Source organism: Topomyia yanbarensis, chromosome 2 (genome assembly GCF_030247195.1).
Source record: "Topomyia yanbarensis strain Yona2022 chromosome 2, ASM3024719v1, whole genome shotgun sequence".
Classification (NCBI taxonomy): Eukaryota; Metazoa; Arthropoda; class Insecta; order Diptera; family Culicidae; genus Topomyia; species Topomyia yanbarensis.
The window spans coordinates 351814451-351829521 of record NC_080671.1 but is presented as its reverse complement, the minus strand read 5'-3'; positions in this window follow the sequence as shown (position 1 = coordinate 351829521).

Genomic DNA, 15071 nt, shown 5'->3' with positions numbered 1-15071 from the left:
AGCACGAACATCACACGCACAACTCGAAATGTAGCCGATCAACATCTGAGCCGCACTACGAAATCGTCTGGAGAAACTCCTGCCATCTCGAGAACGACCACCCGGCGTCCCAGTACATGATTCTTCCTGATGAAGACCACCCTGATTCTGTAATCCATCCGTTGATCTCCCGAAGTCTGAAACTGAAATAATGTTCTCCCCCTGCCATGTTTGTCCACCCTACTTCCCCTGACTCTTATACACAGAAGTAACACCCCTTCCCCACCCCCCCCCCCCCCCAAATATCTTCATGAAGCATTTAGCTCTTCTTGCCTTTTCTAGTTTTAACTATTATATTATATGATCTCGTTGAAAATGCCCAACTCTACTACCACATAAAATAACTCTAATTAATGTCTCCGAATTTTTACAAAATTTAATCACGCCCTCTAATTATTTCTACTTTTAAGATAGTCGTAAAAATTTTCCCCCTTAGTTAAACATTATTTGCTCCAATAATCTCATTGCTAAAAATGTCAAACCATATTGCCATAAAAACTAAATGACCCCTCTAATCTTACGAAAATTATACTTCCCCCTTGTGTATATGTATAGCTATAAATTAGCCTTAGTTTAATTTCAAAAATCAATATGTAAGCCCCTAGTTGTAAGTAATTTAAAATGTAAAACAAAACAAAATTGGCACCTTTAAGCTAACGCAAACCTGCCTTATCAAATAAACGAATTGAAAAAAATAATATTTCTTATCGATTGTAGTGTACTGGATGTTACTAACGTATATTTGGATTTTACTAAACGTACTTTTAATTTTAAAGGTAAAATTCATTTTTTCGCTATAATTCGAAATCTGCTCTTCTGTAAATTTTTTGGACCTCATTTTCGGACTCAACACACGATTTTACATTGAAAATGACCACTAGCTTATTTAGTTCAGAAATAGTGTAAACTAGTGTAATGAGCAAAATAAGTTTGTTTTCAAAAATTCTTTATGTCTTTGGGACATAAAGTGACGCTTTTTTAATCCTAAAATTTGTTACGTAATAGGGAAGGAGCGATTGAGAAATTTGTTATAATTTCTTACTTGGGGGGAGAGGGAAATCAATTTTGGGCAATTTTTGCGTTACGTAATTTATGAATGGTTGACGAATTAACGTTGAACTACTAAGAACCGTAACCTTTATATTCTTTTAATAAAGTTCAGTGTAATGTCCGGAATGAAATCAATTTTCGCTGGGATGGGCAACATAAATTACATAAGCACAATTCATGTTCGTGCAATAGAAAAGAACTAAAACATACTGCTAATCTGATACCCTTTCATGATTCAATGCATATTGGCAATACAACTCGTTGTTAAAAATAAAATAATAAGCTCAAGACTAAAATATCACAATAACGCTCATAGAAATTACGAAAATCGAGATTAAGTTCCTGAAATCATGAACATGAATCACATTATTTCACACGAAAAATCATTGGGATCAAGTAGCCTAAAAAACCTCATTCCATAAACATAGGTGTTTTCCTCGCAGTACTAGAAACTGCTCAATTTTACCAATGCTGAATACAATTCTCCTAGAATATTTAAAATAGTCCAATTGCATGTAAAACGTAATCGAAAATAGTCTAAATTGATAGGTTTTATCAGTTTTCAAGTATATTGCAAAATAGCGAAGGTTTATCAAAATTTTATTTTTCGTCGTCAACGTAAGCTGTTTCTAGCAGCACTGCTCCATCTGAGTCCAATCTGACTAATTGCAATAACATAAGTTCCAAAGCTCATACTTGTAACTAATAATGCGCAAATGAAAGATAATGGTCACATTTATTTATCTTACTTGTTTTTGTGAGCAAAGTAATAGCTATTTAAAAACGTTGTTCATAAACAACATGGGCATAAATGGGTTAAAATCAAAAATTGTTTTAGAAGTCAAAATATTGATTATACGTTATTAGTTTCTTAAATAAAAAGTTGTATTTTAGTAATACACGCAAGTTTGTAGAACATATTAAATTAATCAATTAAGGTTTTAACATGGAAAAGTCGAAACACTGATTTTAGGTCATATTTACAAAACACAACAATTTCGCCTCAAAAATGATGTCTGATGTCTGTGGTATCTTAGACGAAGTTATTCAAAACATAATATTCTACAACTTTACCGAAGACATCTACACTATAAAAAATATTTCGATTTTTTTTTGCTCGGGTACTTTATTTTATTTAAAAAGTTGCAGAATAATATTGTGAACATATCCTACAAAGAAATGCTAGCACTGAAATGACACCTAAGGCTTTTAATAGGTTTTGTTCCACCTTTTTGCCTTTCTCAATAGAAAGGTATTGCAATTGCTCTGAAAACCGACTTTTTAACGGAGGCCCGGAGGGCCGAGTGACATATACCATTCGATTCAGTTCGTCGAGTTCGGCAAATGTCTGTGTGTGTGTGTATGTATGTGTGTATGTATGTATGTGTGTGTGTATGTGTGTGTGTATGTGACCAAAAATGTCACTCATTTTTCTCAGAGATGGCTGAACCGATTTTGACAAACTTAGTCTCAAATGAAAGGTGCAACGTTCCCATAGGCTGCTATTGAATTTCTAATGGATCCGACTTCCGGTTCCGGAATTACAGGGTGATAAGTACGAACACGCAGAAAATGTCGATTTTAATAAATTCTGCAATGAATGTATAAAGGTGAAAAATTTTCCAAAATATGACCACAACTGCTTCGATTTGTAGTATTAGGTCACTAACATCCATTCAAAGTCTATTTGGCCACATTGGCCACCATCCTCGGTTCCGGAAGCCCCGGCGGAAGAATCTAAATTCAGAATAACAGTCACATCGGTTTCTCGGAGATGGCTAGACCGATTCGACTAAACTTGGCCTCAAATGAAAGGTATTGCGTCCCCGTAAATGGCTATTTAATTTCATCCCGATCCGACTTCCGGTTCCGGAGTTACAGGTTGTGGCGTGCGATCACATAGCAAATTGTGATTCAAACCGATACTCCGATGAAAGCAAAAAAGGTAAAAATTTCGCTAAAATGTCTCTCAAACAACTTAAATTTGCTGTTCTAGGTCACCGACGGCCAACCAAACTTTCGTTGACTACATTGACCACCATAGACGGTTCCGGAAGTGCCCGGGAAAAGCGGCCATCTTTCAAAATTTACGAACTCACATCAGTTTCCCTGAAATGGTTGGGCCGATTTTCACAAACTTAGTTCCAAATGATAGCTATAATATCCCCACAGATGTCTATAAAATTTCGTACGGATCGCTTATATGGGTCCGGAAATATAGATTAAATCGTCCGGTCACATATGAAATTCCCATATAAGCCAGAACTCAAATTTTTTTTTCAAAGGGGGGACCCCATGAAATTTCAGAAATCGAATTCGTATTTTTGATGCCAAACATCTTTAAAATGCATGAAACGTCGAGATTTTATGTTATCTCGAAAAAAAAATTTTTTTTGTAAAAATCGACTTTTTGGGACTGCCGATTTCGCACCTTTTTGCCTTTCTCATATAGAAAGGTTATGCAATCACTCTGAAAAACGTCCACCTAATCCCGGCCCGAAGGGCCGAGTGTCATATCCCATTCGACTCAGTTCGTCGAGATCGGAAAAAGTCTGTATGTGTGTGTATGTGTGTATGTATATGTGTGTATGTGTGTGTGTATGTGTGTGTGTATGTATGTGCGTATGTGTCAAATAATGTCACTCATTTTTCTCAGAGATGGCTGGACCGATTTGCCCAAACTTAGTCTCAAATGAAAGGTGCAACCTTCCCATCGGCTGCTATTGAATTTTGGATCGATCGGAATTCTGGTTCCGGAATTACGGGTTTCAGAGTGCGGCCACACAGAAATTTCTCATAAAAACTATAGCAAAAATTAAAAATAGAATTTTTATTTTTGATGCTAAATGTATTCAAGGTGCATAAAACGTCGAGATTTGATGCAAACACGAAAAAAATTTGACGAAGATTCACTTTTTTGGATTTTGCACATTTTTGCCTTTCTCATATAGAAAGGTTATGCAATCACTCTGAAAAACGTCAACCTAATCCCGGCCCGGCCAAATTTTTTTTTCGACTCGCTTAAGGTTTCTGGATTTTAACAGGGGCGTAGTTGATGGTTTACGGAGAGGGGTTACACTCCCCCTCTACTGTTCACTCCCCTCCTTTAAAAATCTCCTTAAATCACCCCTCAGACCACCACCTCATACCCCTCCCTTTCAACCCCATCATCTTTAAACCACCACTATATTACAAAGCATACCAATTTAAGCTGGGGAATCGTTCGTTCATGGGACTTTCGCCCTCCTCACATACCCATCCCCGCATGACAAAATGAGTTAGCAAGCAGATAACATTGATCTAATGCTGATTAGGCTAATGGAGTATGATATTTTTTTGTTTCAAGTGTTTCACCGTCGACACGTAGCTCATCAAGTTCGTGGCTGGCATGCCATTGTGTATAAGTGCAAAGTGTACTAAGAATGTAATGGACATTTCCACAATTATGTTGAACATAAAAAGCCTCCGTGCCATAGTTTAGAGAAATGAGAAAGGCACAATTGCACCGCTAGGTGGATTAAAACAGGTTTTTGGATTGGTCCTACTATGCGACATCGCCACGATGAACCATTCCATCATCTCGAATAGTTCAGTGTGCCCGCCAGAGATGGGCACAAGCCACGGTAGATATGGTTGGCAGGATTGTCGACACCGGCGATGTACTTCCATTTGCTGATCAGTGGCTTGCTGAATCTGGGACAAACGGTTAGCTACAAAGATCTTCTAACGTCCTGAGGGTGAGCGTAGCCATTGCAAAACTGTGGTAGAATCGTAGACTGCTCGTCCTGCAGATCGAAGAAGGGTTGACTTGCTCGAACGTCTTCAGGGATCGCTTCAACGGAGTTAGAAACCCATTTCTTCAGAGAACAAATCTGAGTCAAGCATGCAGAAGTCGTCGGGAAGCCGATGACCTTTATCATGTGATAGCTGTTGAAGCATTTTTGTTACTTGGTAGGGCGCAGATGATATCCCATAGGTAACTGTTTGTAGCTCGTAGGTGGCGATGGGATCAGTAGCATTTGTGCGTCACAAGATTCTTTGAAGTTGGGTGGATCTGTACTTGCCGAAACATTTTTTTTCATTGTCGGCGATAAACCCTCAAAAAGGCAAGCTAAAATTTTGACTTCAAGAAAAATTGCTCATAAGACCCAATGAAATCAAAGGCTTCTTTTTTGTAGTTTTATCAGTAAGAAAATCGCAAGCCCGAAAGCCCTCGATCATTTGTATTTCCATTGAAGCTAGAGAACTATAACTAGCCGGTCCTCTGAGACCCCTTGCTTTTTTGAGGGTTAACCCGAGCAACACCGGTTGTCGACTAGCAGATTCAGCAACATAATTCGTTACATAAAGGTATATGGCAATGATTATTGAGCTGGCTTAGCAACCAAAAAAGCGCACGTGTAAAAGTTTATGCTTATGCAACCAATCGCTGTCGTTGCTTGTTACAAGTGCTACTTGGGAAAGCGCATTACCAGAGACAACAGATCTGGCTGAACAACTTAAATGCCACACTCGTTTTCGGTATAGTGCTGAAAGGTTTGAAAGCGGGATGATGTCGCAAATAGCATTGTTCCTTGTAGTCACCTACTGGTTCGTTCAGTCGCTTCATGTGACTAAAGTGCTAATATAATCTTCCATTAAAAGATGGTATGCTGCCTCGGTGTGAGGAGAGTTGAAACAACGAGAACACTGTTACAAAATTCAATATATTGATGCTTTGTTATTGACCTGTAAAAGTTATTCTTATGTAATTTAATAAAGCATAAACAGAAGTAAGAAATTTAAAAGTAAGCAATCCTCGAATGACAGTTTTTGTCGATATATCTAACAAAAATGTCTCAACCCTCCTCGGTCTCCCCTACTTTAAAAGCTTCCTAGAATTATTTGTGACCGGGTTTCCAAAGCCGCATGATTCGAACAATCCGGGTAGGTCTCACACCCAAAAGAACGATATCATGTACATTTTAAATAAGGCAAATAACGAACTGTACCAAATCATCTATCTCGTCTTCCTAATCGACTTGCACAATGGCGAGTTGCGCGATATTGACTGAGCGTGCAATTATGCCATCATTCCGCCGTCGATTTGCCACCCTGTAAACAGACAATTTTCGATCGTTGTGTCTATTTTGAATATGACCGTTATTCTGTGCTTCGGCCACCGTGTTCCACTTGCAAGCGATTCGTGCGAAATGAAATAGCAATAAAATGCATCGTTATTATTATGCACAGAAATGCACAGAATCGAAACCGCGAAAAATTTGCCTATATCTGAAAGCTGCCAGCCGTCGCGAAAAAAATTGCCCGGGCGTGCAGAATTAAGTGGGTGTGTCGGAACAGAATTGAGCACATCGGAGTTGGGCTGCATTACAGAGCCTGTTTCATTGAATAAATGTTAGAAAAAATCCAATTTTTTAAAACTTAAAATCCTGTGTTTGTAGATGACTTTCTGCATCAAACGATTTAACATGATGATTTTATGCTATAAGAATCGAAATTTTTTTTGTGGTTGGGTGAAAATCTGAGAATCATGAAAACCGTTTTTAATCAAAATCACAGCAGGTACTACTTACTCGCCAACCTGACTTGCAAAAAAAGCATTTCATGCAAAAATTCTAACCACAAAGTGGAACAGATTTGATTCAACCAGAAAGGCTCGGATAATGTGAACAAAAAAGTCACTTTCGTCCACGAGCAGCATTCCTTTCCGTACGGCTTCAGTCGAACCTGCATCCCGACATCGCACCGTAATTTTCTTGGCAAATTATAATTAGTTTATTTGCCTTCGGGTTTAAGAAATGAATTTCCAGAGATGCGCAAAAAATTCACCCCCCCCCCCTCCCCGCACCATCTCGCTTTTTACCGGTCCAATTTTGCTGCATATGTTCGCAAAGGAAAAAAGGTAAAGATATTTCGAGCAAGTTTTCCAGCCCGTAACTGTGGAATGCTTTGTTCGTTTGGTTCGAGGGAAAAATACTCGTAAAGGCTACGTGTTTTACGTGTTTTGTTGGTTATTTTAACGGGTAAAATAATCTGGCGGAATGGAGTTCAGGTTCAAGTATTCGAAGCATGTTTCAAATGGGATATCATAATGCGATTAGAGATGCCTTTGCCTGAACAAGTTCTTTTCCATTTTCGGGGTGGGTGCTCGAGGTAAATATTCACAATTTCAATGATGTCGTATTTTTACAGATCCTTTATAAATTTACATGTTTAGAATACACTGAATAAACTTGGTACAGGAATTATCAGAAACATCACCAGCAAACTATAAGACAACTCGATGGCTAACTACACCGATACAGCAAGGAAAGGTAAATTGAAAACTTTTCTCACATTTTTTAGAAAGTAATATTTGACGTAAAATAAAGACACGGTTTAATATAAAATTTTATTTGCTTTCACGTAAATTAGCCAAACCGAGAAAGAACACATTTGATTATTTTCACTATGCAACTTACTTACACAAGCTCAAAAATTACTTGAGTGAAATACGATTGGCCCTAAAATAAATGTGTTTTGTGTCTATTCATTGATGCACGTCACAACCCGCCTAAAATTTTCTTAAATTTCACTCCAAGAGACTTATTTTATCCATCACATAGTATTAAGTCGTGACCAGAACTTTTGCAAGTATGTTCCAAAATTCATTTTCCAACCAACGAAGGCACGCAACAAGATTCCTTCGTAATCAGGCGAGGCAAAACTTTGCTGTAGAAAATTATTTCTTATCACACGCAAAGCTTGCGAGCGCCGAGTTTATCCTGTCCAGAACGCCTGTCCTGCATCCCCATTTTCTCTGGTCCTGCCGAGAGGCTCCCAGAAGAACCAAGCAAAGCAGCGGCGGAAGCAGAAATTAAATAATGAACTCATTTTTATCGCTCCGACAGCTCCAGCAGTTTCTTACACAGCCACTTCCTTACTCAACAACCAAGACCATGGCCAATACACGCGACAGTAAGTGCCGCACTGTATATTAATAAAGTGCCTACCACACTCCGCCCCAGCAGCGCCGCGGGTCGCTCGAACAGCCGGGCGAAGGTTCCACTGCGCGCTTGATTCATTAAAGCCTAGAACAACTTTCGCCTGGTCGGTATAGCTCAATAACTCAATTAATGCCACTTTTCATCGGCCTTTTACTATGTGCCACCCCGTACACTCGAACCCGTTAATTAGCTACCCGCCGAGCCGTGGTAAGGTCGTCATCGATTCCTGCCGTTCCGAACCGCGGGGATGGTGGTTCACCATAACATTTTAAGAGCACGAAACTCTCATCAAAGCAGTGAGGAAACTGTCAGTATTCGGTTAATAACAACTGCTTTGGCCACTCGTTCGCTTGGGAACCGTGACATAATCTCCATTTACAACTTTATTGAACGTTTCGTTCGAGATGAGTTTCTGAGTCCTGAGATTCCTTAGTCGCACGCAGTTAAAATTTTCCGCAAGTTTGATGCCACCCACTGACTGGGGTTGATTAGTATTGGGCAGCAAAATCAAGCACTAGATGCATAACACATAGTTTCGAGTTACGATCAGAGCTATCCAGAGCCGCGTTGGGCCCCAGGACATACTGCCAGACCCTTCTAGAGAAATGGTTGTTTGAATGTTTAGGAATCAATAGCACTTGTATTACGCTAGTAAATTGTAATTCGAATGAAATAAAAAGAAAATCTTGTCTTTCAAAGATAAACACAGCTATGATTGATTTCAATGGCCGAATCCAGATTGTTTCGGACCACGAGACCTGTTTATTTTTATTTTGGAGGATTTGAGTTCTGATCTGATGAATTGCTTTTTGTAAAAGTTGCATGGTGCCTTATGCCTTAAATTCATTCCTCCATTACTGGGGTCACGATAGAGCGACGCTCCGGAGTGCTTGGAAGGTCTTGAGCTTGAGCTTGAACTTGTGCGACTACCCCTGGCTGCTACTCCGTTATCGATCGGGACTAGCTGAAGTTGCACGTGGAATCAGTAGATAATTATGCTTGGGAGTAGCGAAACATCTTTCAATGTGCAACTCCTGGTAATCCTAAAGTGCTTTTTTATCGATACCGGCGCCGACCAGGCCCGATCGTAGATCGCGGAAGGAAAGGGAAGGAATGGTTAGTCCGATACTTGCTTTTGCTAGAGGCCGTATATACTACTGCGCACTCCACAAGTATCACGGGAGTAGGATATTTTTGTTGGTAAGAGTATAGAAGTGGGATCTACTTCTTCTTTACCGACATCAGAGAGGTGATTCCACTACCTGGACTAGATATCGATCCACCAATTTCATGGACCGGGGACCAACGGCTTTACTTCCCTTCCGAAGGAAGACGTGACCACAATTTTTTTCACCTCAGAAAAATCTCAACGACCTCGGCTGGAATTGAACCCAGGGCCAACTGGAATGAGTGGCGGACACGCTTACCACTCAACCACTGGCGCCGTCAACTCCGGAGTGCTTGGAAGGTCTATTGGCACAAAAAGAATTTTATTTCCGGCAGTTAACGAACTCAGATATGATTAGGAGCAACATTACTACATCAGCAGGTCGCTTGAGATAGAGAATTGTATTGTTTAGCAAATTTCGACAATTTCTTATTTCTTGCACTCTCAGAAATGGTTAACTTAGAGAAGACATCCATCACAATACGGAACGGTTTTCGAGCAATTCCCAGTATGGGAAAGATTCGGATTTTCTAGGTAACATGCGATAAATTTGTTTATGCCACTCATGTTCTTCCGACTCTATTTCCGCAACGGTGGCACAATTGATAGTGAAGCTTACATAATGTAAACAATTTGATGTACACATTTAATGAATTTTACCCAAAATTTTAACAGAAGATACTTATTGGAGAAAAAGATAGAGCAATTCGAAATTGATGCAATTTGATTCCGTAAATCCTTTATAGTAATTTTATCAACTTGAATCATTTGATTTATTTTATTCCTTATATTTATTTTAATCATATAACTCACCTTATTCATTTACTTTTTTAAATTCATTTGGTTCATTTTATTAGTTTTATGAATTTTGTTCCTCACTTAATACATTTTATTTTTATATTTATTTTCATCGATTGAGTATTCATGAATTCATCTTATACATTTCATTCGTCTTATTTATTTTATTCATTTTGTTAAATTTAAAATTGATTCTTTTGTTTGTTTGATTCATTTGTTTCATTCCATTTCTGTTATTCATTTTGTTTATTCATCTTTTTACTCATTTTATTACGTTCTTCTCGTCTGTATTTCGAAGCAAATAAACTTGTTGTGTATGATTGGTGTAGAAGATTCAAGTATTTAGTAGGTAGCAGCAACTAGCCTTAAACTTCATCATGACATGGTGTTTCAAAGCGGGACTCAACGTGAACCCTGCAAAAACGGTCATTGTATCATTTACCAATAGGAAAAAAACTGAAGTTGGTTCGCCCAATTCTTAGTGGAACTACAATCAACTACGCAGAAGAAGCGAAACACCTAGGTGTTATCCTAGACAAAAAACTGATTTGGAACTCGCACCTGACATACGCCGTTAATAAAGCAAGTTTTCGCACATTCCCGTATATACAACGCTCTGCTCTCGTGCTTAAATGGCCGAGGGCGAAATACCACCTGATATTCCCATGGAAGTCCCTGATTCCCCTAACACGCGCATTGCCCCCCCGTATAAAACAGTACCCTCTAGATTCCTCTGGTCCATGAATAGTGTACTTTCGACCGGGGCGAAACCGATTAATGTATTGAAACTTTCTCGGAATCTGACTGCTAACTACCCGGCCGTAGCTCAGATAACACGTGTTCGGGCAAACGAGATACGTGTTATAGTGAACGATCTCGGCCAGACAAATGCGATTGCTTGCTGTGTGCGCTTTACGCGGGAATTTAAAGCGTACGTGCCTTGCATGGCCGTAAAAATCGATGGAGTTGTGTCACAACCGGGCCTGAAGTGCGAAGAACTGTTGAGGCACGGGGTTGGTTGCTTTAAGGACCCCCCCAGTTGGGCCACACAGCCACCTATCGCGAAAATAAGAAACGATGCCGCAAATGTGAGGGAGATCATGAGGATGACTCTTGCGGTAAAGAAACTGAAAAGTATATTTACTGCCCTTCGCATGCTCTTAAATCATGCCCTGCGCACAAACAGCGCGGGGATAAAATTAAACGCTCCCTTAAGGAACGCTCGAAGCGCTCTTATGCAGAAATGCTAAAGAATGCTTCGCCATCTGTCCTGTCTGCAAATCTCTTTGCTGGTTTGGCTCGCGTTGAGCAAGAATCTGACGATCCTCAAGAGGGAACATCTCTCGTTAACCCAGGAGAGTCCAGGAAGAGGAAAAATCTTGGCCGCTTCTATACTACCTCGTAAGGGTTCGAAGATGTCCTTCTCTGAGAGTGCGCCAAAAACATCTAATGAATTCAACGGAAGTGCTGCCCTAAAGCCGAAGCAAGTTTCTCCAGGACTTGGAAATTTTAATTCTAACAAGGAGTATCCACCACTTCCAGGAACACAAAAAACCCCAAGTGTCCCCTTTATTCAAACAGACACTCAGTCCAGTAACGTGCTAATGAAATTTTCTGACATCGTGGACTTAATTTTCACAGCTTTCAATATAACTGATCCTCTTAAAAGCCTCCTGATAGGTTTTCTCCCTATAGTCCAAACATTTTTCAAGCAGTTGATTACTAAATGTCCCCTCCTTGCAGCGATCGTAACTTTTTACTAAATATTTTAAAATGTGATGCTTTCGCATTATGTGAAACTTAGTTAACTTCCGATGTAAATCTCAACTTCCATGACTAATATAATTCGTCTGGATCGAGAAAACCACTATGGAGGAGTACTTTTGGGGATCAAAAAGTGCTATTCTTTCAACCGAATTAACCTCCCTTCGACACCAGACATTGAAATTGTCGCTTGTCAAGTTTTAATCAAAGGTACCTACCTTTGCATTGCTTCCATCTACATTCCTCCTAGAGCCTCGGTAGGGCACCGAACGCTTTGTAATATCACGGAATCCTTACCGGCACCGCGGCTAGTTCTGGGAGACTTTAACTCGCACGGTACGGTATGGGGCTGTCTTCATGATGATAATAGATCAACATTAATCCAAGATCTTTGCGACAATTTCAACATGACCATCTTAAACACGGGAGAAATGACGCGGATTCCTACACCACCAGCACGCGCAAGCGCGTTGGATTTATCGCTTTGCTCGACATCGCTACAGTTAGATTGCAGGTGGAAGGTGATCCCTGATATCCACGGTAGTGATCATTTGCATACTCGGAACATCGATTGGAAGAGTTACGCGACCGCGATATATGCTAAAATAGAATCCATTCAAGAACTTCCTACGGAGGAAGAGTACAGGTTTTTGGCTGGCTTGATTCTCGACAGTATGAGTCAAACTCAGACTAAACCAGTGCCCGGCGCGAACACCCACGGACGATCTTCCACCCCGTGCACAGTGGTCCAGATCGCTAATTTAGGAGGAATTTTTACTTTCTGACAAACCTGTATAATTTAGCCGTATCATGTCTTAGGATGAATTTGTGTACTTTAGAAGATGCTTCTTTTTATTGGAATAGTTATTAGGGTGGTTCTAATTTATCTAAAATACGAAAATAAACTTTTTACTGATGAAAGATAGAGCTCCACAGTCTTCCACAAAGTTGTAAAGTAACTTATTTTGAATAAATTTGTTGAACATATTAAAGCTCTATCTCTTTTAGTTTTTGTTATACAAGAAATTTAAAAAAAAAGATTAGGGTGTTCCTGAAAAAAAAACGTTTTTTTAGTATAACTTTCGTATCTTTTACTTTTTGTTAACACAACCTTTGAACAGCTTATTGAAAACTTCAAGCCGAGTATTTTTCTCCAAGACACCGAAGGTCTAACTTTTTTCTTTAAAAAGTTATGGACACTTTTCGTTAAAAAAATAGCCTATTTCAAGGCTCAATATCGCTGATGCGGGCACCTAAAATTGAATTCTGTTTCCACCACATGAAAGACCATACTTATTAGTATATTTGAGCAAAAATTGGCGAATACGATATTTTTTTAAAATTTGCAATTTAGATTTAAAGTTTGTAGTTTTGCAGGTTCAACGCATTAAAGCATTTACACACATATCGTTGTATTATGAAAAAAGCCACTTTCAAATATCATTCTCTCATCGCAGCAAGCTTTGCATAAGTGAAACGACTGTCAAAAAAGGTTTCTGATTTTATTCGTTTTAAATAAAACTAGTAAATATGGATATTAGTCGAAGAGAGTTGGCGAATTTGCTTATTGCTGGTAAAAAGACAGATGAACTGCTTAAGTTCATTACAAGTAGTAATCCAAATGTAAAATTGAGACTTGTTAGTGCTCGGAAGAAAATAAAAATCTTCATGTTGGAATTTAGAAGGTTGTGGATTCGGAGTAAGCGCACGCAAATTCGGTTTGAGCTGGAAAATTTTGTGTGGCTTGAAGGAAAGCTAAGATTCGAAGTCGAAGGTAAAGGTAAAGGCCGAAAGAGGAAACCATTTTCCGAAATATGTCGCAGAGCCAAAATAAAAAGATTAGGAAAGTTGCGCGATAAGTATTCCACGGAAGAACTTGGTTTAGCGTCAGCCGTCAACGCTAATTCTACTGGTTTCCGTTTAGTTGGCAGACAAATCGAACGATTGTCGAAAAGTCCCGTCAGATCCACCGTAGAGAATTTAGGATCTATGGCTGTCCCGATTGCAGAAGCGTTTACTGCGGAGGAGGCACTTAGATTTATTTGTGAAAATGATTTTTCTAAGGCGCAGTACCAAAACATACGCAGCTCAGTTATGCAGAAGGGTTTGGACATTTATCCCGCGTATAATAAAATAGTAGAAGAAAAGAAACTATGCTATCCGATCGGTATGTACTATTCTCAAAGATTCGTCCCTGAATCAACAATTTTTTTCAGGAATTTCTGTTCAGCCTTCTTGTGCGTATGTTCCCCTTCAAGCTCTTGTTAACCATACCGTGGAACGACTCATCTCGTTTCTGAATATTGGAGTTCTACCACTGCATCCTGAGGATAATACGTTTGTTATCTTTAAGTGGGGCTGCGATGGAAGCAGCAACCATTCCCGGTAGGCAACATTATTTTTCTTCTAAACTTTGACTGACAGTCTCTTTTCCACTTGAACATAGATACAAGCAAATGTGCGTTGACGAAGATGAAAATGGAGAACTATTCGAGTATAACGATTCGCATATATTTGCTCTATCTATAGTACCTTTACGTGTAGTTAGTCGCCGGAAAGATGAGTCAAGAGATTGCATTCTTTGGAATAATGATTTTCCATCTTCAGTATCCCTGTGCCGATCAGTAAAATTAATTTTCAAGAAGGAAAATCCTGAACTAACAAAGGATGAAGTTGCCGCGATGAACAAGCAAATCGATGAATTAGTCCCGACTATAGTAAATGTTAATATGCGCAAGATTCCGATTAGTTCAAGCTTCATATTTTCCATGGTTGATACGAAGGTAGTGAATGACGTAACAGGCACACCGTCTCAAGCGTGTTATATATGCAAACGCTCCGGAAAGCGATTGAATGATCCTTTACTGGAAGCCAGCGATCCACCGGATAGTTTATATGTTTTTTCACCTTTACATGCATTAATACGAGCAATGGAGTTACTATTGAATATTGCTTACCGTTTAGCTCTAGCAAAACCGCGTTGGCGCGTAGGCAAAAATACCAGCGAGCTTAAGGAACGACAAATAAAAATTCGACAAGCGTTACGTGACCGTTTAGGTCTTCGTATTAGCGAACCTTTGCCAGGTGGCGGAAATTCTAACGATGGTAACACAGCTCGAAAATTTTTCAGAAACCGAGATGTCGTTGCAGAAGAAACCGGGTTGGACGAAATGTTGCTAGAACGTATGTATGTGCTATTAACAATCATCAACAGCAAATTGGGAATTAACGCGGATGCTTACCGGAGTTACGCCGAAGATACACGA